The sequence below is a fragment of the Stenella coeruleoalba genome, assembly GCF_951394435.1.
Source record: "Stenella coeruleoalba genome assembly, chromosome: 20".
Lineage (NCBI taxonomy): Eukaryota > Metazoa > Chordata > Mammalia > Artiodactyla > Delphinidae > Stenella > Stenella coeruleoalba.
The window spans coordinates 7472261-7496158 of NC_137166.1; positions in this window are offsets into that span (position 1 = coordinate 7472261).

Sequence of the window (23898 nt, forward strand, 5' to 3'; positions counted from 1 at the left end):
TCTGAGCAGACTTAGCTACTCCGTTTGGTTGAAGGTGCCCACCCTGGGTGCCAGTTGTCTCGTGGGCATCAACCTTAGGCACGCGTGCCTCCTCTTTGCTGGGCACAGGGCCCTTCTTCCCAGTCTCATTTCTAGCAGCCATCCTGCCAGTGTTCCTTTCGCCGGGTGTTTCTGAGACCTGTGACAGTCTGGAAGCCAGCTTCCAGCCATGGCCACAGCAGGGCCTTGAACTTCCTGTTGGATGAGGTGTCAGCAGACTGTGAGCCATGAGCTCTTTGTAGTGAACTCTGCCTTCATGTGCAGCAGGAGGCCTTGTTGGGCATCAGTGTTTGGTAGTGATTTCCCCATCACAAGAGGTGTTCAAGAGGCTGGACATTCATTTAGCAAGGGGGTTACCCAGGGTAACAGACATTCGATAAAGGCATGGAGGTAGAAGCAGAATTAATTCTGAGGTCCCTTTCAAGACTGAGATTTATGAATATTTATTCAGTCAGCCCTCCCCCAAGTGTCAGGCAGAACAGGTACAGAAGTGAGACATTTTGTCTTCAGAAGCTTGTAGTAAACTGACAAGTTGACTATTACAGTAGTGTAGTAAGTACCATGATTAGGTAGGTGTCATGGAAAACATCGGGCATCCATGTCCAGCCTTCAGGAGGAAGGAGCCATTCCAAGAAGGCTCCTTAGCAAAGGTGACCTTTGGCAAACAGTGAAAATGGAACTTTCTCAGGAACTTAAGGTTGTTTAGCCTGACTGGAATATGAGAACTACTGGTGGAAGAAGATCCCAAACAGCTTTGAATTCTGTTGCAATTTTATCTTCAGTGCTATGATAACCAGTTGGGGAAGTAGAAATGGTGACTAGGGATTTGTGGACGGGCCTTAGTTGGAAGGATGATGTGTTTCAATTTGTATTTTAATAATATTTTTCTGGTTATGGTTTGGGGGATAAATTGGAAGAGATGGGATTACACCCAGGGAGACCAATTTGGTTTTTGCCCCAACGTAAATGAGAAATTACAGCCTGAGTTAAAGAAGTGGCTTGGGGATCAAGAAGAGGGACTAGAGGGCTTCCCTGGTGGCGCAGTGGTTGAGAATCTGCCTGCTAATGCAGGGGACACGGGTTCGAGCCCTGGTCTGGGAGGATCCCACATGCCGCGGAGCAACTGGGCCCGTGAGCCACAACTACTGAGCCTGCACATCTGGAGCCTGTGCTCCGCAACGAGAGAGGCCGCCATAGTGAGAGGCCCGCGCACCGCGATGAAGAGTGGCCCCCGCTTGCCACAACTAGAGAAAGCCCTCACACAGAAACGAAGACCCAACACAGCAAAAATAAATAAATTAATTAATAAACTCCTACCCCCAACATCTTCTAAAAAATAAATAGAAGAGGGACTAGATTTGAGGGGAATTTGGACCTAGAGTCAGCATGACTGACTAGGTGGAGGGTTTAAGAAGAGTCCAGGAGGTCGCAGGCTTTTTTTTTTTTTTTTTTTTGCGGTACGCGGGCCTCTCACTGTTGTGGCCTCTCCCATTGCGGAGCACAGGCTCCGGACGCACAGGCTCAGCGGCCATGGCTCACGGGCCCAGCTGCTCTGCGGCATGTGGGATCTTCCCGGACCGGGGTACGAACCCGTGTCCCCTGCATCGGCAGGCAGACTCTCAACCACTGCGCCACCAGGGAAGGCCAGTCACAGGCTTTTGATTTGTATTTTCATGCTGATGGTCCCTGCCCTGAGCTGGAGGGAGTACAGCAGAGGTGTGGTGAAGTGTTGAGTTTGCAGTGTGTGGGGAAGATCCGGATGGAGATGGCTCTTAGACTTTTGAGTGTTCAAACCTGGAGCTTGTTAGAGTCACCGGGACTAGAGCAGATTTGAGAGAGGGCAGCATGCAGGTGGCAGCTAATGCCCATGGGCCCATGTTGACAGTGGATTGTGAGTGGTGTTTTATAGACCAGAATGAAACTTTGGGGTCACTTAACTTAAAAAACAATTGTATAAGTTCATTTTTTATGGAACATTCAAACAATTTATGTCTTACAGAGTAAAAATTTGAAACCCTTTATACCCCTATATTACTTGACTCCCGAGAGGAATCTGTAGTTGACAGTTGGGTGGGTCTTATGCACTTACATGGATATTTCAGGACAGGAGAAGGAGCCCTGTGTACAGAGAAGGAGCAGGCACAGAGGTAGAAGGCAAACCACAGGGAAGGGTGCCTCAGATTGCCAGGTAGTTACGGAGGAGGGAGATTCACTGGGTCAGAGTAAGGGCTGAGGTACCAGTTGATTTGGTTCCTCTGTCATGTGTGACCTTAGAATGGTGTGGTGTGGGGTGTGGAGAAGTGGGTGGAAGTCCGGGTGGAGCTGGAGGATTCAAGCACCTTTGAAAAGGCTTGGCTCTGAAGGGAAGGGCAGTGGAGAGTTGAGAGACAGTCTTCTTTTTTTTTTTTTTTAATTTAATTAATTAATTTATTTATTTTTGGCTGTGTTGAGTCTTCGTTGCTGTGCATGGGTTTTCTCTAGTTGCGGTGAGCGGGGGCTACACTTCGTTTCGGTGCGTGGGCTTCTCATTGCAGTGGCTTCTCTTGTTGCAGAGCAGGGCTCTAGAGGCGCGGGCTTCAGTAGTTGTGGCACGCGGGCTCAGTAGTTGTGACACGTGGGCTCAGTAGTTGCGGCGCACAGGCTTAGTTGCTCCGCGGCACTTGGGATCCTCCTGGACCAGGGTTCGGACCCATGTCCCCTGCATTGGCAGGCGGATTCTTAACCACTGAGCCACCAGGGAAGCCCGAGACAGTCTTTTACAAAATCAAAAGAAGTGGTGAGTGACACTTGGGAATGGGTATGTGTTGAAAGAATGCCAGAAAAGAGAGAGGGATACATTTATGGAGTCAAGTCTTTGCGGATGCAAAAATGGATGAGATTCAGGGTTCATGCTGACAGTGATATGTTTTTTTTCCAGAAGGCAAATTAGAAACTCTGAAAACTTGAAGCACTGTAAGAAATGTTAAGTATTCCTTTCAGAGAGCATTAAATACCTATTTGTGCAGGACTCAGTGCTGTTTCTTCTCCAAAGAATTAGGAGGTTCTGTTTCTGCTTTCTGAGCACCAAAAGCTCAGACACACTAACATGGTCACCAGTTACCAATGATAAGCTGGTAAATGTTTAATAACTGGCTCTCAGGAAAAAAAACAAAAAACAGAATGGAACAACTCCTTTGCAGCTTTTTCCGTTTCCCATAGTGTAAGTACTCCTGCCATGGCAGATTTTAAGGTACCAAGCTGACCTCACTGAAGGTGGTGTTGGGAAGAGGTGCGCACAGGGGTCTCTCCTGAGCTGGTATCAGCTGGCACCCGCCCCGTAGGGCACTCCACTGATGCACAGAAGGGACTGCAAGTCATTTGATTGCCCCGATTGTCACCTTTCTCACTTCCAGCGTTTGGTCAGTTGACAGTGCCTGTAACTGAGGTGAACGCTAAAGCGAGAGTGTTGTGATGTGACTTTTGTGACAGGGCAGCTGTGGTCCAGGACTCCTGGAGTTCAGAGAGTCTCCAGGGCGTGTCATTTTGTAGAGGAGCGAATAACCGTATGCCAGGTGGTTTAGGAAGGAAATGAGACCTGCCTCTGCCCTGAGGGCCCCAGCAGCAGAATTCAGGAGCTGAGATGCCTCCTGTCCTCAACCGTCCTCTCCATAATCACATTACCTTGGTAGCCATCTCAAGGACTTTGGGGAGCTTCAAAAATGGGCACAGGCTGTCTCTGAGTTGTCACCTGGCTGTGTGACTTCTCACAGGTTGTTCAGTCTGGATTTCAACTCTTATTTTTTTAATTTTTTTTTTTGCGGTACACGGGCCTCTCACTGTTGTGGCCTCTCCCATTGCGGAGCACATGCTCCAGACGCGCAGGCTCAGCGGCCACGGCTCATGGGCCTAGCCGCTCCGCGGCATGTGGGATCCTCCCGGACTGGGGCACGAACCCGTGTCCCCTGCATCGGCAGGTGGACTCTCAACCACTGCGCCACCAGGGAAGCCCCAACTCTTACTTTTAAAATGACGTTGTCGGACTAGTTTACTGCATTGTTTACCTCAGGCCTACTAAGCACTAAATAATCAGTAGGAGACAATTTTGTTTTGCAATAAAAAAAGCTATGATTGTCAGGGAAATTTGGCCCGGATGTTTTTGTTGTTTTGTGTCATTTTCCCTTTAAAGTTCCATCCCATCTAGGTCTTAGCTTCCTACCTTCGCATCTCTTTCTGACTGCTGTAAGACGCCACCTTTACTAACAGGACTATATCGTATCCCTGGAGGATGGAGGCTAAATTGAGGGTTACAAAGTACCGCTCAGAACTCCTTTCCCTGCTCTGATCTGGCCTCCTCTAGACAACCAACTCTCCCAGTACAGTAAGTCCTCTACATATGAACGAGTTCCGTTCCGAGAGCATGTTAGTAAGTCCAATTTGTTTGTTAAGCCCAGCAGAGTTAGCCTAGGTACCCAACTAACACAATCGGCTATATGGTACTGTACTGTAATAGGTTTATAATACTTTTCACAAATAATACATAAAAATCAAACAAACACTAAAAATAAACAACATTTTTAATCTTACAGTACAGTACCTTGAAAAGTACAGTAGTACAGTACAACAGCTGGCATACAGGGGCTGGCATCTAGCGAACAGGCAAGAAATAAAGATACTGTACTACTGTACTCTATACAGTACTGTACAGGAAAGTACACAAAAGCACAACCACTTGTAGAGGATGCACACACGTGATAATGTACACCAGACACGTGAACTAACTTACGTGATTGGACATGCAAACGCACGTTCGCATCTTTGAAAGTTCGCAACTTGAAGGTTGGTATGGAGGGGACTTACTGTACTGCCAGGGAAACCCTACACTCTGCTTTTCATGTCCTACTCTGAATATTCCAGCTGGTCCTAATCCCTGTACAATAATGTGCACACTCAAGGCCTTGGCCACATCAGCCCTTTCTACTTTTCTAGCTCCTTCTAGGAAGGGAGTTTGTGAAGCAGAAAAGGCTGTGGAGCTGGTGCACAGGGGTGAGGGAGAGAGGGGACAGAGGTAAGAGGAAGGTGGGCAGGGCCTGGGGAGCCACAGCAAGGAATTGGGATCTTACAAATATCTGTCTGGTGGCTGGGTGAAGAATGGTTATGGTGAAACTAATTAAACCAAGTTTAGTTACTTAAAAAATTTTAAGCCTCACATTCCAAATCTGTAAATGAGGAATAATATCATTACTTATCACATAGGGTTACTGTGGGGATTAGTTGAGATAATGTATGTAAAGGTCTTAGCAAATTAGCTAGTACAAAGTAGGGCTCACTCAATATTGTTATTCTTTATAAGTGCATTCAAACTGGAGTAATAGAAACACTTCCCCTGCACCTTGGTAGAATGTACCAGATCACTTGGGGTGGTCCCATTTGGGCAGGGCCATGGCAGAAGGGTGGGGCGGGTCACGGTGAAATGCTTGGTATGTGGCAGAAGAGGGGACCAGGCTGCTAGAGAAAGAGCACTTTCCTCCTAGGGATTTCTGGCTTTTAAATTTGTTTTTCAGTTGCCACTTGTAGTAGAAGCCTAAGAGGCTGGAGGGAGAGAGGGGTAGGGAGGGTCAGAGGTCCTATGTTCTCTTGCCTTTTTCAAGCACCTGGCACTGTGCTGGGTGCTGGTCATGCAGTGATGAACAAGCTGGACATAGTCCAGATGAGGGCTTGTGTTATGAAAGACCACCTAAGTCCTGGTACAGAGTTGGCTTTCCTTTCAAGGGCACTGGAAGACATTGTCGGGTTTCTGTGGGCTGCAGAGTGAAGTGATAGGTTTACCTAGTGTCCAGTGCCTATGGGTCATAAAGGACCATCTCTTGAAGAGCTCAAGCCAGTGTTTTCCAGAGAAATATAATTTTTCAGAACACCGTCAGCCCTAATGTTCTGGTCACAACAATTTTATTAATGATTTATTGCAAGGAGCACTACACAGTTCTACTTAAGACTGAGGAGAGAAAGTTGAGCTTCTTCTGACCCTTCATAAATGGAGTTTAAAATCAGGTTAATCTCCATGGGGTTTTTAGCTCAAAGCACAGAATTAGTTTCCTGAGAAAGAGTTTGGGCGAACCCCAGTGATGTCATTGGACTGCCAGGTGGACACACCTGAGATTATTCAGTCTTAGCAAAAGAACAAGTCCCCAAGTCCCAAGTGAGCTTCCTTTTCCACCCTGCCCTGAGATGGAAATTGGTGCCCTTTAAATGAGGTCCAGGGGTTCAGATAGGCCAAATCCTGCCTTTATCCACAGGCATGCCTGCTTCCCCCAGTGAGGTCACTGAAAGAGACATGTGAGTGAAAGCGAAAGCAGAGGGATGCTTTATTATTACCAGTCTCCTGCCTCCTCTGTGGTATTAGAGATGGAGCAGGTGGCGTAGGCTGGAGGCTGGTGGCCTAGGCTGGAGGCTGGTAGTTTCCTTCCTCTAAGCTCAAGTCTGATCTCACTGGCAGCTGGTCACATGGGCAGACAGGAGGCTGAAAACGAGACTGATAGTAGAGAGACAGGGAGTGAGAGCAATATGGCTGAGCTGCTCTCACTCATAAAAGAAATTGGCTCTGTGTGGATCCCCTCTGACACAAGAGCCAGAGGAGAGTGCCACATCCCTGCGTGAATGTTGCCATTCTTTTTGTAAAGTAAATATTTCAGATTTACTGAAAAATACAGATGCTGTATGAACACCCAGGTACCCACCATCTAGCTTTATTAATTTTAATATTTTGCCATATATGTTTCAGAGTTGTGATGTTTTTTTTTTTTTCTTTTTTTCTTTTTTTTAAGAAATAGTACATTACAAATGTGGGTGAAGCTGCCTGGGTATGTGTCTCACCTCGCTCCCATTCCCTTTCTCTGTCAGAGGTAACTATTTTGACTTGGCTATATTTCATTCCCATGTATGATTTTATACTTCTCATTTATAGGTTAAGTATCCATAAACTATATTATTTTGCATGTCTAAACAGTTTAATTAGAAGTCGTCATGATGTATGTAGCCTTCTGTAGCTGGCTTTTGTTTTTATAAATTTATTTATTTTATTTATTTATTTTTGGCTGTGTTGGGTCTTCATTGCTGTGCGCAGGTTTTCTCTAGTTGCGGCGAGTGTTGCAGTGTGTGGACTTCTCATTGCGGTGGCTACTCTTGTTGCAGAGCGCATGCTCCAGGCGTGTGGGTTTCAGTAGTTGTGGCTCACAAGCTGTAGAGCACAGGCTCAGTAGTTGTGGCGCACGGGCTTAGCTGCTCTGTGGCATGTGGGATCTTCCTGGACCAGGGATTGAACCCGTGTTCCCTGCATCGGCAGGCGGACTCTCAACCACTGCGCCACCAGGGAAGCCCCCCTGAAGCTGGCTTTTTTCACAAAATATTATGTTGATAAATGAAGCTCTTTACTCATTTTAACTGTTATATAATATTCCATTGTATAACTGTACCACTGTTTGTTTATGCATTTTCCTGTTGATGATCATTGAGACACCAAGTTTTTGCTACTATAAACAATGCTTTAATTGGCATTCTTACATGTCTTCTTGTGCAATCTGTGAGAGAATCTCTTGGGTATAACCTGGGATTTCGATTGTTGAGCTGTAAGGTATGCATCTTCAACTTTACTAGGAGTTTCTAAATTACACCTCAAATGGTTATAGACATATAATTAATACATCTTAATGATATTAAGTTTTTCTGTCCATGAACATAGTATATTTCTCAATTTACTCAGGTCTTTTATGTTTTAAAATAAATTTTTATGATTTTTAAATAACCATCTCATGAATCTTTTGCTAAATTTGTTCCTGAGTGGTGCCTTAAAAATTACATATTTGATCTTATTGTTAGTGGTATATAGGTATGGAATTGATTTCTTTATATTGATCTTATATCTAGAAAGCTTGCTGTAGTTTATAGTTTATCTTAGATATTTCCATGTAGACAATCATGTCACTTGTGAATGTTTACAGTATTGCTTCTTCCTTTCCAGTCTCAGACTTTTTATTTTTAATTGCACTTAGGGCATCTAGTACAATGTTTAATAGAAACACCAGGTTTCTCTTGTTACTGACACTAAATCCTAACATTTCACGGAGAACGTGTTTGTAGTAGGTTTTTGGAAAACACCTGTCTGTTGTTAAGGAAGTTCTTCCTGTGGTACATGTTGTGGACGGACTTTCTCCACCTCAGTTCCACATGCCTCCCCAAACTACTGAGAAGGGAAAGCTCAGTGCTGCATTTTCTCAGGTTCCCTTACAGTCAGGCTTTCAGATACGAATTAGTATCCATTCACCAGTGAGACTTGAGTTTAAAGTTGACTTAAGGTGCGGGAGAAGCAGCACATCAGGTGTCCATTTAGCTGGTGTGGATTCTAGCACACAGGGAGCAGTCAGAGGACCAGCCATTGTTGCTGCGGTTCCCCCCGCCCACCCTTTCTTTTTTGGCTAGGCAGCTTCCTAATTGTGTCAGGAACATATACCCAGCTCTGCAGAGTGGCTTTGGGATTTGTTCCTGAAGTTTCTTCATCCCCCTCAGTAGTTAAGTAGGGTTACTTAATACCTTGCAGTAAATACTTTTCTGCCATTACATGCTACACTCTTTCCTTTTTAATGTACTTTATTATATATAAGTATATATTTAATGCTCACTGCTAGTCTTACATTAATATGTCTCTAGTCATTTTGGTTGTCTGAAGCTTGTTCTCCAGCAGATTCCTCAGGAAGGTCTCATGGGAACAATATTCCCTGGGTTTTTGCATGATGATAACAGTTTGCACCCTTATAGTTTCTGAACTTGTAGAAGGAGTCTTGATTCGGATGATTTTTCTGACAGTGTGAAGTCTTATTGGTTTTGCATAGTATTAAACAAATACTATGCTTTCTGAGATTCCTTGTCCTTTACTCTTTCATTTTTTTTCTGGGCATTCACTTTTCCTTACCTCTGTTGTCATACCTGCTCAGCCTTTATTCTGCTTCCTGCGTTTCCTCCCCAGGGTGGGATCTTGTCCTGGAAGGGAACCCTGGAGGGTGGGTTTTGAGAGTTCACAAGGGCTAAACTGCTCCAGCCCTTTTCACACCATCCACGGGCCCCTTTTAACTCACCCACTATTGAAGTAGGCAAAACTCCACCTTAGTTGCTCCACGGCCTGTGGGATCTTCTTGGACCAGGGCTCGAACCCGTGTCCCCTGCACTGGCAGGAGGGTTCTCAACCACGGTACCACCAGGGAAGCCCCAGTCTCAGATTGGCTTGCCAGCCTTCGCCGTGAAGATCTGTTGACTGTGTTGCGTGCTTCAAATGCCCAGTTGCTCCTGTGTGCCTCTTTGCACGTAGTAGATGCTCATGCATCACAGCGCTTGTGGTTCCTGAGGATTTGTCCTCACTTGTGCTTTGCAGGTTGCCTTTTTTATCTAGTTTTGTTGTAAGTGTTGTCCATGGCCTTTGTCTTGGTTTACTTATCTGGTTCCTCTGTGTGTGTGTGTCTCTGTGTGTCTCTGTGTGTGTGTGTGTGTCTCTGTGTGTGTCTCTGTGTGTGTGTCTGTGTGTGTGTGGGGGGGGATTTGGAGAGATCCAAAAATTTGCTTCCACAGCTACAACCATCTTTCCAGAATTTCCCATCATGCACACTTGATTCACAAAGGCTAGAGTTAATCAGTATCTCCTGAGTAGAGTGTACTTAATTTAAACTCCTATTTACACCTTACTGTTTTTCTATTTGGAGAGGTCTCTTATTTTAGAGTAGTGATTGTTTTGTTTTTCAACTTCAGTATGTGTTTAGGTTTGCCATAGGTTGCTCATCATTCCATCCTGTATCCCACTCCTTCTAGGTTTAATTACTTTGTTCCTGAAAAACAAACCTTAGAAGTTCTTTTAGTCAAGGTCTACTAGTTGTAAACTTTTTCGGGGTTTGTCTGAGAATGGCTTAATTTTGTCCTCACCTTGTATTATCTTTGGCTGGGTATAGAGTTCTAGGTTATCATTTTCTCTCATCATTTTGAAGAAATTTTCTTATTGTCTTCTGGCTTACTGTTGTGTAGTCAGTCTAATTGTTGCTTCTTTGAAGCAACTCTTCTTTTTTCTTTAGTTTTTCTTTTTTTTCCCTCCAAATACCAGAAGGCATCATTATTTTTTTATTTTTATTTTTGGGCTGCGTTGGGTATTTGTTGCTCTGCATGGGCTTTCTCAGTTGTGGCGAGTGGGGGCTACTTTTTTGTTGCAGTGTGCGGGCTTCTCGTTGTGGTGTCTTCTCTTGTTGCGGAGCACGGGCTCTAGGCACACGGGCTTCAGTAGTTGTGGCTCACGGGCTCAGAGTGCAGGCTCAGTAGTAGTGGAGCACGGGCTTACTTTCTCCACGGCATGTGGGATCTTCCTGGACTAGGGATCCAACCCGTGTCCCCTGCATTGGAAGGTGGATTCTCATCCACTGTGCCACCAGGAAAGTCCTTCTTTAGTTTTAAGATCCCTTTGTCTTCAGTGCTCTGCAATTTCGTTATGATTTGTCTTAATGTGGATTTTTAAAATCTTGCTTGAGAATTTGTCTGATTCCTGAATATGAGGATTCTTGCCTTGTATTTGAAAATTCTCAGCTGCCATTTCTTTGTTTCCTCCATTCTCATTATTTTCTACTTCTAGAGCCCCTATTACATATGTGTATGTATGTATGTATGTGTATGTGTGTGTATATATATATATATATAGCCTTTTTATTCCCTTTTCTATTTCTCTTGAACTTTTTCAAATTTTCTATCACTTTACCTCTGTGCTGCCTTCTTGGTAATTTTCTCAAATCTATTTTCCAGTTTATTAGTTAGCTCTTCTGCTTTGTCTCCTTCGCTTATTTATCTATTAAATTTATTTATTTTATTTATATATTATTTTTGTCTGCGTTGGGTCTTCATTGCTGCATGCAGGCTTTCTCTAGTTGCGACAAGCGGGGGCTACTCTTCCTTGCAGTGTGCAGGCTTCTCAGTGCAGTGGCTTCTCTTGTTGTGGAGCACGGGCTCTAGGTGCACGGGCTTCACTAGTTGTGGCTCATGGGCTTCAGTAGTTGTGGCTCGCGGACTCTAGAGCGCAGGTTCAGTAGTTGTGGTGCACGGACTTAGTTGCTTTGCAGCAAGTGGGATCTTCCTGGACCAGGGCTCGAACCCATGTCCCCTGCATTGGCAGGAGGATTCTTAACCACTGAGCCACCAGGGAAGCCCTCCTTCGCTTATTTAAACAACCCATCAAGTTTTTTATTTCAATGACTGATTTTCCCTTTCTAGAAGTTCTATTTGGTACATTTTCAAAATTTACCCATTCTTTTTTCACAAAGCTATTTCATATGTTTTCAATTCTTTATTTTTTTAAAGATAGTTTCCTTTTTAATAGTTTTTATCCAATAGTTCTATTATTTGAAGTTTTTGATATCTAATGCTTCTGTTTGTTTGCTGTCTCTTCCTCATGGTTGATTGTTTCCTTGTGTGTTTTTAATTCCTTTATTGTTAGCATATCTTTAGCAGGGTTTATTTAATTGGACTTTGTACGGTGTAACTTGAGGGTGTATCTCTACTATATTTGCCTCTACTAGGCACCACAGAGGTATTACTGACTCAGAGCCACCTTTTATGCTAATTTTGCTGGTTGGGAATTTCTGGATCACTTGAGTAATGAAAATTGCTCGCGTTTTGGTAGGGGAAGACTCAAGGTTATGAATTCTAGGTGAAAATTTTTTTTCTGCTCAGAGCCCAAGATGAGTCTTGGCTTTACTCTTGTCTCCCTATACTGGTGAGTGGATGTTTTCTAGTTTCCTTTTCTTAGAGGGGATACCCTTTGGTGGTCCTGGCACTATGTGGTATTCTTACTTCCTACACCACTCCTCATACAGACCCAGTGTCTTCCATCTTTTTTCAGTGTGTGAATTAAAACCTATTTCTAGGTTACTGGAACTGGTCCAGGATGCACAGCACCTCCTGATGCGCGTACCTTTCTGGTTTAACAGTACTTTCAACCCTCAAGGATTTTCTTTACTTTATTGTGAGCTCAACTGTACCTTAAAAAACTCATTTGAAATATGTGCTCTAATATTTTAAAATAGCTTTTTAGTAGGAAGGTGTTCAGATGATCTAATCATCCATATTACCAGAAACAGATGTCCCATGCATAAAATTTAACTTGTTCACTGGGAATGGTTGTATTTTAAACAGTTAAAGGAATAATTTCTCATTCCTAGGGGGTGAGTGGAGAGTGAAAGGGGTTGGAAGGAAAGGGGAGATGAGAAGGGCATGGCAAAGAGAGGAGTTGTTAGGGAGCAAGTGTTCTTTTTTTTTTTTTTTTTTTTTTTGCGGTACGCAGGCCTCTCACTGTTGTGGCCTCTCCCGTTGCGGAGCACAGGCTCCGGACACTCAGGCTCAGCGGCCATGGCTCACGGGCCCAGCCGCTCTGCGGCATGTGGGATCTTCCCGGACCGGGGCACGAACCCGTGTCCCCTGCATCGGCAGGCGGACTCTCAACCACTGCGCCACCAGGGAAGCCTGCGAGCATTCTTTTCCAGGTGTCTTCATCGATGTTTGGACTCTTGCTACTTAACTGGTCCATGGATCAGCAGTTTCAGCATCACCTGGGAGGTTTGTTAGAAATGCAGTCTTAGACCCCATTCTAGACCTACCGACTGAGAATCTTTTTTTTTTTTTTTTGGCCTCGCCGAGGGATGTGATCTTTGTTCCCCGACTAGGGATCTAACCCGTGTCCCCTGCAGGGAAGCGTGGAGTCCTAACCACTGGATCACCAGGAAATTCCTGAGAATCTGCATTTTAACAAAATGCCCAGGCGATTTGTATGCACATGAAAATTTGACTTAGACTATTCCTGATCTAACTACTTCCTTAAAATGACTACTTCTTTGAAGTTAAAAACCTTCCTCCACTCTTTTTTTTTTTTTTAAATTATATTTTTATTTTTGGCTGTGTTGGGTCTTCGTTGTTGCACACAGGCTTCCTCTGGTTGCGGTGAGTGGGGGCTACTCTTTTTTTTTAATTTTTTTTTTTTTCGCGGTACGTGGGCCTCTCGCTGTTGTGGCCTCTCCCATTGCGGAGCACAGGCTCCGGATGCACAGGCTCAGCGGCCATGGCTCACGGGTCTAGCCGCTACGTGGCATGTGGGATCTTCCCAGACCGGGGCATGAACCCGTGTCCCCTGCATCGGCTGGCAGACTCTCAACCACTGAGCCACTAGGGAATGGGGGCTACTCTTCGTTGCAGTGCGTGGGCTTCTCATTGCGGTGGCTTCTCTTTGTTACAGAGCACGGGCTCTAGGCATGTGGGCTTCAGTAGTTGTGGCATGCGGGCTCTGTGGTTCTGGTTCGCGGGTTCTAGAGCACAGGCTCAGTAGTCGTGGCGCACGGGCTTAGTTGCTTTGCAGCATGTGGGATCTTCCCAGACCAGGGCTCGAACCTGTGTTGGCAGGTGGATTCTTAACCACTGCGCCACCAGGGAACTCCCTTTCCTCCACTCTTGTAACTACTTCTCTGGCTTTGTTCTTTTTCTGCAGTTAATTTTTAAGCACTTTCCTGAAATGGCTTTTGTATTGAGGTTTTTGAGAACATTCCTATTGGTGATATATTATATTGAGGAAGTGTTAACGTGAGAGATTGTCATATTGAATATGACAGCAAAATCTTACTTAACTCTGGAGCAAAGCCATTATGAAATTCTCAGAGTATTTGCTTTGTACTCAACACTGTAGGGTAAAGGACTGAGAAAGTGGAACATTCTGTATAGAGAGCTTTAGACCTGGCTATTTTTTCCTGGAATGTTTGCCCTGTACATGGAGGATTCATATTTGCCAGTATCCCAACAGTGCACAAGGGCTCCCTTTTCTCCACATCCTTACCACACTTATTATCTCCTGTCTTTTTGATGCCATTCTTACAGATGTGAGGTGTTATCTTACTGTGGTTTTTTTGATTTGCATTTCTCTGATGATTACTAATGTTGAGCATCTTTTCAGGTACTTGTTGGCCATCCATATGTCTTCTTTGGAAAAATGCCTATTCATTTCCTTTGCCCATTTTTAAGTTGGTTGTTTTTTTAGCTCTTGAGTTGTAGGAGTTTCTTATGTATTGTGGATATTAACTTCTTATCAGATATATGGTTTGCAAATGTTTTTTTCCATTCTGATTGCCTTTTCATTTTGTTGATTGTTTCTTTTGCTGTGCAGAGATTTGTAGTTCGATGTAGTCCCACTTGTTTATTTTTGCTTTTGCTGCTTATGCTTTCGGTGCCATATGCAAAAAACTGTTGCCAAGACCAGTGCCAAGGAGGTTTTTTCTTATTTTTTTTTCCCTAGGAGCTTTACAGTTTCAGGTCTTATGTTTAAGGTTTTAATCCATTTTGAGTGCATTTTTGTGAGTGGTGTAAGATTAAGAAACCTAAGAAACATAAGAACCAAATGTATGAATCATGTTTTGCTTCTGATGGGAACAAGCCAACTGAAAAACAGACATTTTGGGGGACAGTTGGAGAAATTTGAGTATGATTGGGTTTCAGATGATGTTAAGAGATTGCTGTAATTTTGTTAAGTGTGATAGTGACATTGTGATTACATTTAAAAAGGTGTCTTTGTCAGTTAAATATGCATTATGGTTTTATTCATAGGGGGAGTGATAAGATGTTTGGGATTTACTTTAAAATACCAGCAAACAAAGTGAGTGTGGGGTTATTAGATGAAACAAGACTGGCCATGAGTGTATAACTGTTGAAATTGAATGGTAGATTCATAAGGGTGTATTATACTTTTCTCTCTTCTTTAATGAATGCTTGAAAATTTCCATAATAAAAAAATTTTTTTAAGAGCCCTAGATGTTTAGAGTCAAGAAGCAATTTCATCTAGAAATATGATTTGTCATAAATACATATTTTTCTGAGGAAAGGAGTCAGTACTGTTGGTTCTTTTTTTCCTAAATACTTAAGATTTGTTTTGAATTTTTTGACTCTGAAAGGTTCTGGGTTTTTCTGCTGAAGACAAAGGGCAGCCTTTCAAAAAAGAGAGATGTTGACTGTGGAAATGCTAGGAGTGGAATAGAAATGTGTTCAAAATATGATATATATGTGCCCACACAGAAACCTACTCATAACTATTTTGAAGGCTTTTTTTTCCCCCCAGGGCCTTATTTTCCATGACAAATTCCCATAAATCCAAAATGTCTATTTCAGACTTTGTTGAGAGTCAGAACACTGCCATGATCAGGAGTTTGGAAGCAGACAGACCTATATTCAAATCCCAGCTCTGTCGCCTCTGAGCTGCAGTGATGGAGTGCAAATTTAAATTCTCTGAACCTCGGTTTCTTCAACTGTGAAATGAGACTGTTATAGTACCTACCGCATAGAATTGTGGTGAGGATCAAATGATCACATTTCACATGTGGTGATCTTGGAATACTGTGAGTATCCATAGAATCCTAGCTTGTATGTATGTGTTAGAAAACTAGAAACCCAAGCACACGGCCTTATGGAGACAGATGCCTCTTGTCTGTCTTTATAACCCCATCTCAATTGTGATACATAACTTCCTGTGTCAGTGTAAGGAATTCACTCCTCTGAAGTGAATTTGTACTGCTGTTTTTGGAGTTGACCACTCAGAAGTGCAATTCCATATATTTGTCTCATTTTCCTTTGGACTTGATTTGTCTTCTCAACTTTCCCCAGGGGAAGAGAGTGATATGTGAAAAACAGGCTTAAGGACCATTTGATTAACTGAGGAGAGCACTGCTAGATACCACCCGGGCTACAGAGGTTAGCAAGACCCCACCTGTGTCCTCAAGAAGGCCTGGGACATATCTCTGTGTGTTCGGGGAAGAAGGAAGAAGGAGGTGGTGGTGTGAAAGGCAAGTTTCAGAGTCAGAATTTTTCACTGGAATCTTGACTTCCTTGCATATCTTTGGCAGGTTATCTCTCCTTATGCCATAGAACCCCAATTTTCTCAGTTATAAAATGGAGTTCTCTGCTTCACCAGTTGTTGGGTGGATCAAAGGAGACTCTGGCATTGCTTTTGAACTATGCAGGGCCATGCAAATATTCGTTGATATTTTCTAGAGAGAGTGTGTCAGACATCTCTTGGCATCCCAACAGGCATCAGAACACGCAGGGAGTGGCCCCTGAATGCTCTGTAGACTCTCCTGGAGCATGAGCTGGGTCTAGGGATGCTCTGAAGGAGAGTCTAGCCCCCACTGTCTTATACTCGGCCTCCCTGTGCTGCTCCTGGGCCCAGACAAGGGAGTTTCCCAGGATGTGTTCCTTGACCCATATTGCAGTGTCCCTCAGAGCATGCAGGAAAGCCCTACTCAGCAAGGAGAAGGTATGAGCAGTCACAGCCCCTAGGGTCACTCTGCACCTTCATTCAAATCCTTATGGGATCCCCAGGGCATGCAGGCCAGTGTACAAGGTGTCGGGAACATAGCATGAACCAACAGACATGGTGCTTATAAGTTCAGTGAGTAGTCTACTGGGTGTTCCGTGTGTCGGCCCAGCATTGTCCAGTAGAATTTCCTATAATAATGGAAATATTTATGTAATATCTGTGCTGTGCAACTCAGTAGCCTGTAGCCACATGTGAGTGTAGGACTGTTGAAATGTGGCTTGTGTGATTGAGGGACTGAATTTTAAATTTCATTTAATTAATTTAAACTTAAACAGCCACATGTGGCCGGTGGCTACCATATTGGACAGCATTGTACAGCGCTGGAAACATTCTGAGAAAATTAGGAGGGTACCCATGCAGGCCGAAGGCTTGACCTCCCTTCGTAAGAAAGAGCTGTGAGACTCAGAAGACCTGGTTTTAGCTCTGCCTCCCACTATGTGTGGTTTTTGTCATAGTACTTGGTACTTGGTACTTGGTACTCTGTTGACATGGTACATGGTACTCTGTTGAGTCTCCTGATCTGTAAAACAGGAACAGAGGGATTGGATTAAATTCTTTCCAGTGCTACATTCTTGACTCTCTTACTATTGGCCTTTTATTTGCATGGTGTATTAGTGTGCTATGGCCTCTGTAACAAAATGCCATGGACATTGTGGCCTAAAACAACAGAAGTTTATTTTCTTAGTTTTGGAGGCCAGAATTCCAAAATCGGTTTCATTGTGTCCAAGTCATGGTGTCGGCAGGACTGTGTTCCCACTGAAGGCTCCAGGGGAAAATCAGCTTCTGGTGGCTGCTGGCATTCCTTGGCTGGTGGCTGCATCACTCCAATCTCTACTTCCGTGGCCACAGGTTCTTATCTTCTTTGTTTGATCTCCCTCTGCCTCCTTATAAAGATACTTGTGATGGCATTTAGGGCCCACCAGATAATCCAGGCTAATCTCCCCATCTCAAGATCTTTAATCACGTCTCAAAGACCCCTTTGCCATATAAGGTCACATTTACAGGTTCCAGGTATTAGGACCCGATGTCTTTGGGGGCCATTATTCAGCCTCCTACACACAGTAATATTTAATGATGTGGATTCACTTCAAATCAAATACCGTGGCTGTGTAACTGGATGTGTGAAAGTTGCCGCCTGCCCACATGCTCTCCTGGGGAGAATTGTCTCAGCTTTCTGAATAGGGACTTGAGTTTGATATAAAATACCCTTTCCTGCTCCTACCTTGATTTGTTTATGCCAGAGCATCTTTACCAAAAGATTGATTAACTCATGAATATGCCCCAATTCATATACTTCCAATATTGAAATATTCCCCATATCACCAGCAGTCTCCAATATGTGTGGAAGGGGGCTTTGACTGGGATTTGAGTCAAGAAACCAAACTGTATTGCATGGGAGTGAAAGGAGAGAGCATTTGTTGGATCAGCTGGGTAAGTGATGTTTCTCTAGTGGCATACTCATAAATTTGAAAATATAAAGGATTGGCCCCGACACAGCCCGAGAACAGCTTGTAACTGATTTGGAATGTCATGTTTTACTGTTACTTAATCAAATCTGAGAGCAGTGGTTGGAGAAGTGGGTTCTGTAAATATTGCTCTGAAGCTTTCACATTTCGACAGAGAACAGATGCCAAGTGTTTTCATTATTATCGATGTTCGAAGTTATTGGAATCAACCACAGATATACTCCTTGGAACAGCAATTGCCTGGGGTGGGGAAAAGGTGGGGGAAGAACAATGAATTTGTAAAGTTTGAATGAAGAATAAGTTGGCTTAATTTTTTTTTTGGCAAAAGAGGCCTAAATGTGAAATATTTATCATCACAGAGATAGAGAAGCACAATTATCATTTAACATGAGTCACAACCTTGTGTTGTTCAACAGGAGATGAAATGACTTAGAGGCGGAATAAAACTACTTCATTTGTGTCTCTTAAGAACACAGAGTTCTGTTGGTCTGCTTGAGTGCTTGGGTTAAACAAGCGGAGAAGTATCTCTTCTGTTCCCCCAGGTGATCAGTGGCTTTGTTACTGGCCATCCATCTGAGGTTGCTTTTCAGATAATTAATAACGATGGTGATAATAATAATAATAACAATGTGTTTCTTAAGTGCCAGACACTGTGCTTTACTTGCATGATCTCATTTAATCCTCACGTTGCCCTGTAGGATAAGTATCCTTATCCCCATTTCATAGATGAGGATAATAAGGCTCGGAGAAGTTTGGTAATTCTCAGCTACTAGGCATCATGGCTGAGGTTTGAGCCCAGCTCTTAGTCACTTGCCCTCTCCTCTCTGATGAGATGGGCTTGGGAATTCCCTTAACTTTCTCTCAAAAGCCCATGGAACTAAACTGGCAAATTTTGCCCTGCGCTGTTCATTCGTGGTCACTGTCGTTGGTGTGGCGTTCGGGGGTGTGGATTACTGTGCATGAGGTTTTAGCTGCTTTGTAAAGTCTGAGCATTTATGCTTTTTTTTTTTTTTTCCTGTGACTCTATCTCTTCACTCGTGCCCACCCCCCTACCAACCAACACATTTCTAAATGGGAGAGGAGACAGGATTCAATAGCTTCCAGGGATAGAGAACAAAATCTTTTCCCCACATCGAAAGAAAATCTCACTGACTCCCTGACAGGGAGGATATTTTCCCTTCAGATTCCTGTCTGTTTCTGACTGATGAGTTAACACCCTGGTTTTCAAAGTGTACTCGTAGCAAGCGCTGGAGTTCTGTGGGCTGGTGCCATAGAATACTGCGTTCACACATGCCTCCTTCCACTTAGCAGGTATTTATGGGGCTCCCGCTATGCCAGGCCCTGGGCCAGGTGTTGGGGACACACTTGTCCTCAGCCTCCCAGAGCCTGCAGAGTTTTCAACGAGAGCGCTATGGGCATTTTAGGCCAGATAGTTCCTCACTGCGGGTCTGTGCTGCTCATTGCAGGCCGTTCAGCATCCCTGGCCCTGACCCACTAAATTCCCAAGCAGGGAGACAGCTGAAAATGCCACCACACATTTCCATATGCCTCCAGAGGGCGCCGCTGCCCCGGTTGAGAACCACGGCAGGGGAGACGGATTTGGAATGAACAGAAAAATTTGGTTGCACGTCTTGGGTGTGGTGCACACTTGTCTTTGCCAGGATGGTTGCCTTCCTCCTCTTCCTTCATCCCCGTCTCCATGTGCTCCCACCCACCTCCCTGCTCCCATCTCCACCAAAGGGTAAACCCGATGGACCTGAATGGCTGAGCCTGAGCCAGAGGCAGAGGGAGACCCTGGCCAGGAGGCGTAATGAGGGGCTAAGTGACCCTGAGCACTGTGGGGGTGGGGGGGAGGACTCCTGATAAAACTTGTTGGCAACCTGAGGGCACAGGTAAAGGCATCCTTTCCCCATCCTCCAGATCCCGTGTGCATGCTGGTTGAGCCCACAGCAAGGTTCTCCCAGTCACCAGACTGTACCCTCCCACCTTCCCTCCTTACTGTTAACAGCACAGCAAAGGATTTACACAGAGAAGAAGAATGAGGCCAGGACCCCGCACTCAAAAAGCTCCGCATCTGGCCCAGCTCTCCCTCGTGAAACTTAACAAGTGCTGAGCGTCGTCTGGTGTCTGGGAGTGAATGAAGTAAACACATTCTTGGCCTATGGGGAGTTTGGAGATTAGCAAGAGCGACAGACCATTTAAAGATGATTTACAAGACCAGCCCATTTCAAAGTGGGACTCGGCATGTCGTTGGCAAGAGTGTGGAGGGGCAGAATCCTCACGCACAGCTGGTGGAGATATAACTTGGTACAGCCTCTACTGAGAACAACGAAAGCTAAAGATGCACATACCTTATGACTCAATGATACCAATCTTACTCATATACCCAAAAGAAACTCCCCTAGGAATATACAGTCATGTGCTGATGAGCATGTTCACAGCAGCTTTCTTTGCAGCAGTTAAAGAAAAAAAAAGCATCATCCTAAATGGTGAACAGGAGAATGAATGAATACGTTCGTACGTTGGAATGCATCTGTGAAAATGTGTGAACTGAAACTTCACATATGCCTGTGGACATGTCTCACTAATCGGATCATGAACAATGAAAGCAAGTTGCAGAATAGCGTGTACAGTAGGATCCCATTTGTATTAAGTTTAAAAACACACAAAAGAATGCAACATATTGGCTAGGCGTACAAGCGTATATAATAAAAATAGAACGAAATACACGGGAATGATAAGCCCTAAATTTAAATTAGCAGGCAACTTTAAGGAGGAAGAAGGGAGTGTAATTGTTCACGGGACTGCAGGAATCTTCAGCCATGGCTGTATTTTATATTTTAAGGTGGGTGGGATGGTGGGCACATTAGTATTGTTGCATTATCATTTATATTCAAGGCCCACCCATCATGTGTTCCCCTCTGTTCTTCCTGACAGAACCTCCATTTTGTTTAGGGCTCCACCCTCCCTTCATGCATCCTACTGGGGCCTCGGAGAAGCTGACCCACCCTTAGGTTTGGGTTGCATGGACTCATTAGTTTAAGGACCCATCACTCTTACCAGCAGTTGGTTCAGAAAAGGGCATGTGGTCCAATTGTGTTCAATTAAACTTGGCAAGGTTTGCTGAAGTGTTCAGGGAAGCACCTTTTCTAAGGAGAGAGCTACAGGAAGCCTCTCTCTGTCTCTGGACTCTCTTCCTGGACCCCAAAGAGGAAGCATGTAGCTCTGCTTGCCAACAGTGAGGGGAACAGCCTTAAAAAGTAAGCAACACTGTATATGGCAGAGTGGAGAGATGATTAAATCTGCTGATGGTATCACGCTGGCTCTGAAGCCCGCCCCACTTTTGCTTTTCCAGAAGGGGAGCCAGTAAATGTTCTTGAGGTTTGAGCTACTTTGGTCTGGGCTTTCCACTTGTCTTGCCGCCAAAAGCATTCTCTCTGTACCACATAGGTTGTGGAAGCACATAGCAATTGTTTCTTAATTTACTCAATTTTAAGCTTTTCCCCTATTTGTACTATAAACATTTGTAGTAGTAACAAGGGTTAGCCATTGAGGAAACCCATGAACAAGAAGAAAAGAAAATATTAATGGAAAAGATCTTGAAGACTTTAGTGTGGTTGTCCTTTTCTGAGAACGTGTGTTAGTTTCCCATGTCTGCTGTAACAAATTACTGCAAAGTAGGTGTCTTAAAACAACAGAATCTATTCTCTCAGAGTTTTGGGGTCCAGAAATCTGAAATAAAAATGTTGGCAGGGCTGCGCTTCCTCCAAAGGCTCTGGGGGGGATTCTGTTCCTTGACTCTTCCAGCTTCTGGTGGCTGTTGCATCATTCCAATACCTACCTCCACCTTCACATAGTCTCCTCCTTGTGTCTCTCCACTTCTGTTTCTTATAAGGACACTTGCCACTGGATTTAGGGCCACCTGGATACTCAGGATGGTCTTATCTCAAGATCTTTAGGTGAATTACATCTGCAAAGACAAATTTCCCAAATAAGGTCATACTTGCAGGTTTGGGGAGTTAGGGCATAGATATAGCTTTTTTTTTTGGTGCCAACATTTGACCCACTACAACGTGGTTGCTCTTCGTTGTGATTTTACAGTGCAAACAGATAACACGGTTTTAATTTTCAACCTAAAAAGTGGTTCCTGATTCATAAAAATAGGAATACATAGGTCAGTACTTACTTGTGCTCCACAGAAAGCATTAAAATTTCTCTTATCCAAGTTGGATAACTCCTTAGTCAACATCTGAGAGTTTTGGTTTTTTTTTTCTTCTTCTAGATTTTAACAGAGGAAATGAAGTTGTGTGATGTAAATGTTGGACAGCATGTTCTTGACAGTGTAAGTTCCTGGCTCCCTGGGAGACAGATGGTGTTCAGCCTCAGATACGTCCCAGGACAAATTAGACAAAGAGGCCCAGCATCACATACAGGTTAGCCAGAAAGGAAAAGTATGAATAAAGTCGTCAGAGAGCAGATGAGTATGAGAAGGGAAAAACTCAAAACACGTTTTGAGGCCATTTGATCTCCTCTGAGAGGTGGTAGATAAATCCCAGAGAGACAGCTGTGGAAGTTGGAAAGGAAGGAAAGGACTTTTGGACTTGGAATCAGATAGACCTGATTCATGTTGCTGACATGTTTCCATATGATCTTGGGGAAGTAATGTACTCTCCCTGGATCTGTTTTATCTCCCATAAAACTTAAGAAAATTGCACTTCCCGACACAAGTTTATTTTGTAAAATAATGGGGATAATGATGCATACCTCTGAGGGTTGTTATGAGGATAAACTGATTTGTCCTCTGCAAGAGAACCTTGCCCGTAGTGAGGACTCACGACATGTCTGTTGAATGAGAATCTGAACTAGAAACATCTTCAGTGAGTGGCAGGTTGGGAACACCTACAACGTGGGCGTGTTACCATAGTTCTTCAGATTCATCAATTTCTACAAGACTTCAAGTAGAAATAGAAAGGCCGAGGTAAACACACTGGACTTGGGTTTCTAGCCATGATGGAGTAACTGGTGTGGATTAACCCTCCCCCCACAAACAACTATAAATACACGGGGCAACTTTTGTCAGACAGTGGGCGACAAGTAGAGCAATAACGTGATCCCTGAGAGATGGGAAACTCAAGAGTTGAGTCCTGTAATCATCCAGCACCCAGTCTGGGGACAATATTCTGGCTGTGGCATAAAGAATCAGAATTTGAGCAGAGCACAGCTGTCCCACTGACTGAAGGAGGCAGAGATCAGAGTTCAGGGCAAGTGAAGAAGTAGAATCCATGGGGCAGGATGTTACAGAAGAGGGCTCTCTGTACAGGAGGACCCCCTCTCTGCGGGTCCCCTTTTAGTCTCTAGTGGCCTAGAGACACATGTGCAAACAAGACCACCTGAGGCTCACAGAGAAGGGCAGCCATAGGGTTGAGAGAAGAATATAGGTCCTAGAGGATGAGCAGTGCTGGGGATCATTGGATTTTTGGTCCTGCCACAGTGGAGAGATATCATTAATGGCTTGTGACTACGCTGGCATCCAGCTGAGATGCTAGAAAGGCCACACCTTCGGAGGCAAGTCTGTCTTAGAGCAGGGTTCCCAACCTTGGTATTACTGACGTTTCGGACCAGAGAGTTCTTTGTTGTGGGAGCTGTCCTAGGCATTGTAGGATCCTGAGCGGCATCCCTGGACCCCACCCACTAGATGCCAGGAATGCTCCACCACCTTGAGACAACCAAACATGTCTCCAGACATTACCAAGTGTCCCCTAGGGGCAGAATCACCCTAGTTGAGAACAATACCCTAGGGTAAGACCTAATTTGTACCTTCCCTAACAAACCCAAAATGGTATCGTGACAAGATTTGCAGTTGAGGCAGAGTTTGGAAGTTGAGTCCTACCAAGTTGCAGAGGCTGGGCTTCCCGCAGATCCACACTAATATCGTAAAACTAAACCTGCACTAGTTCAAGGTGGCTTGCCAGTAACTGAACAGCGGAACAGTGTGAG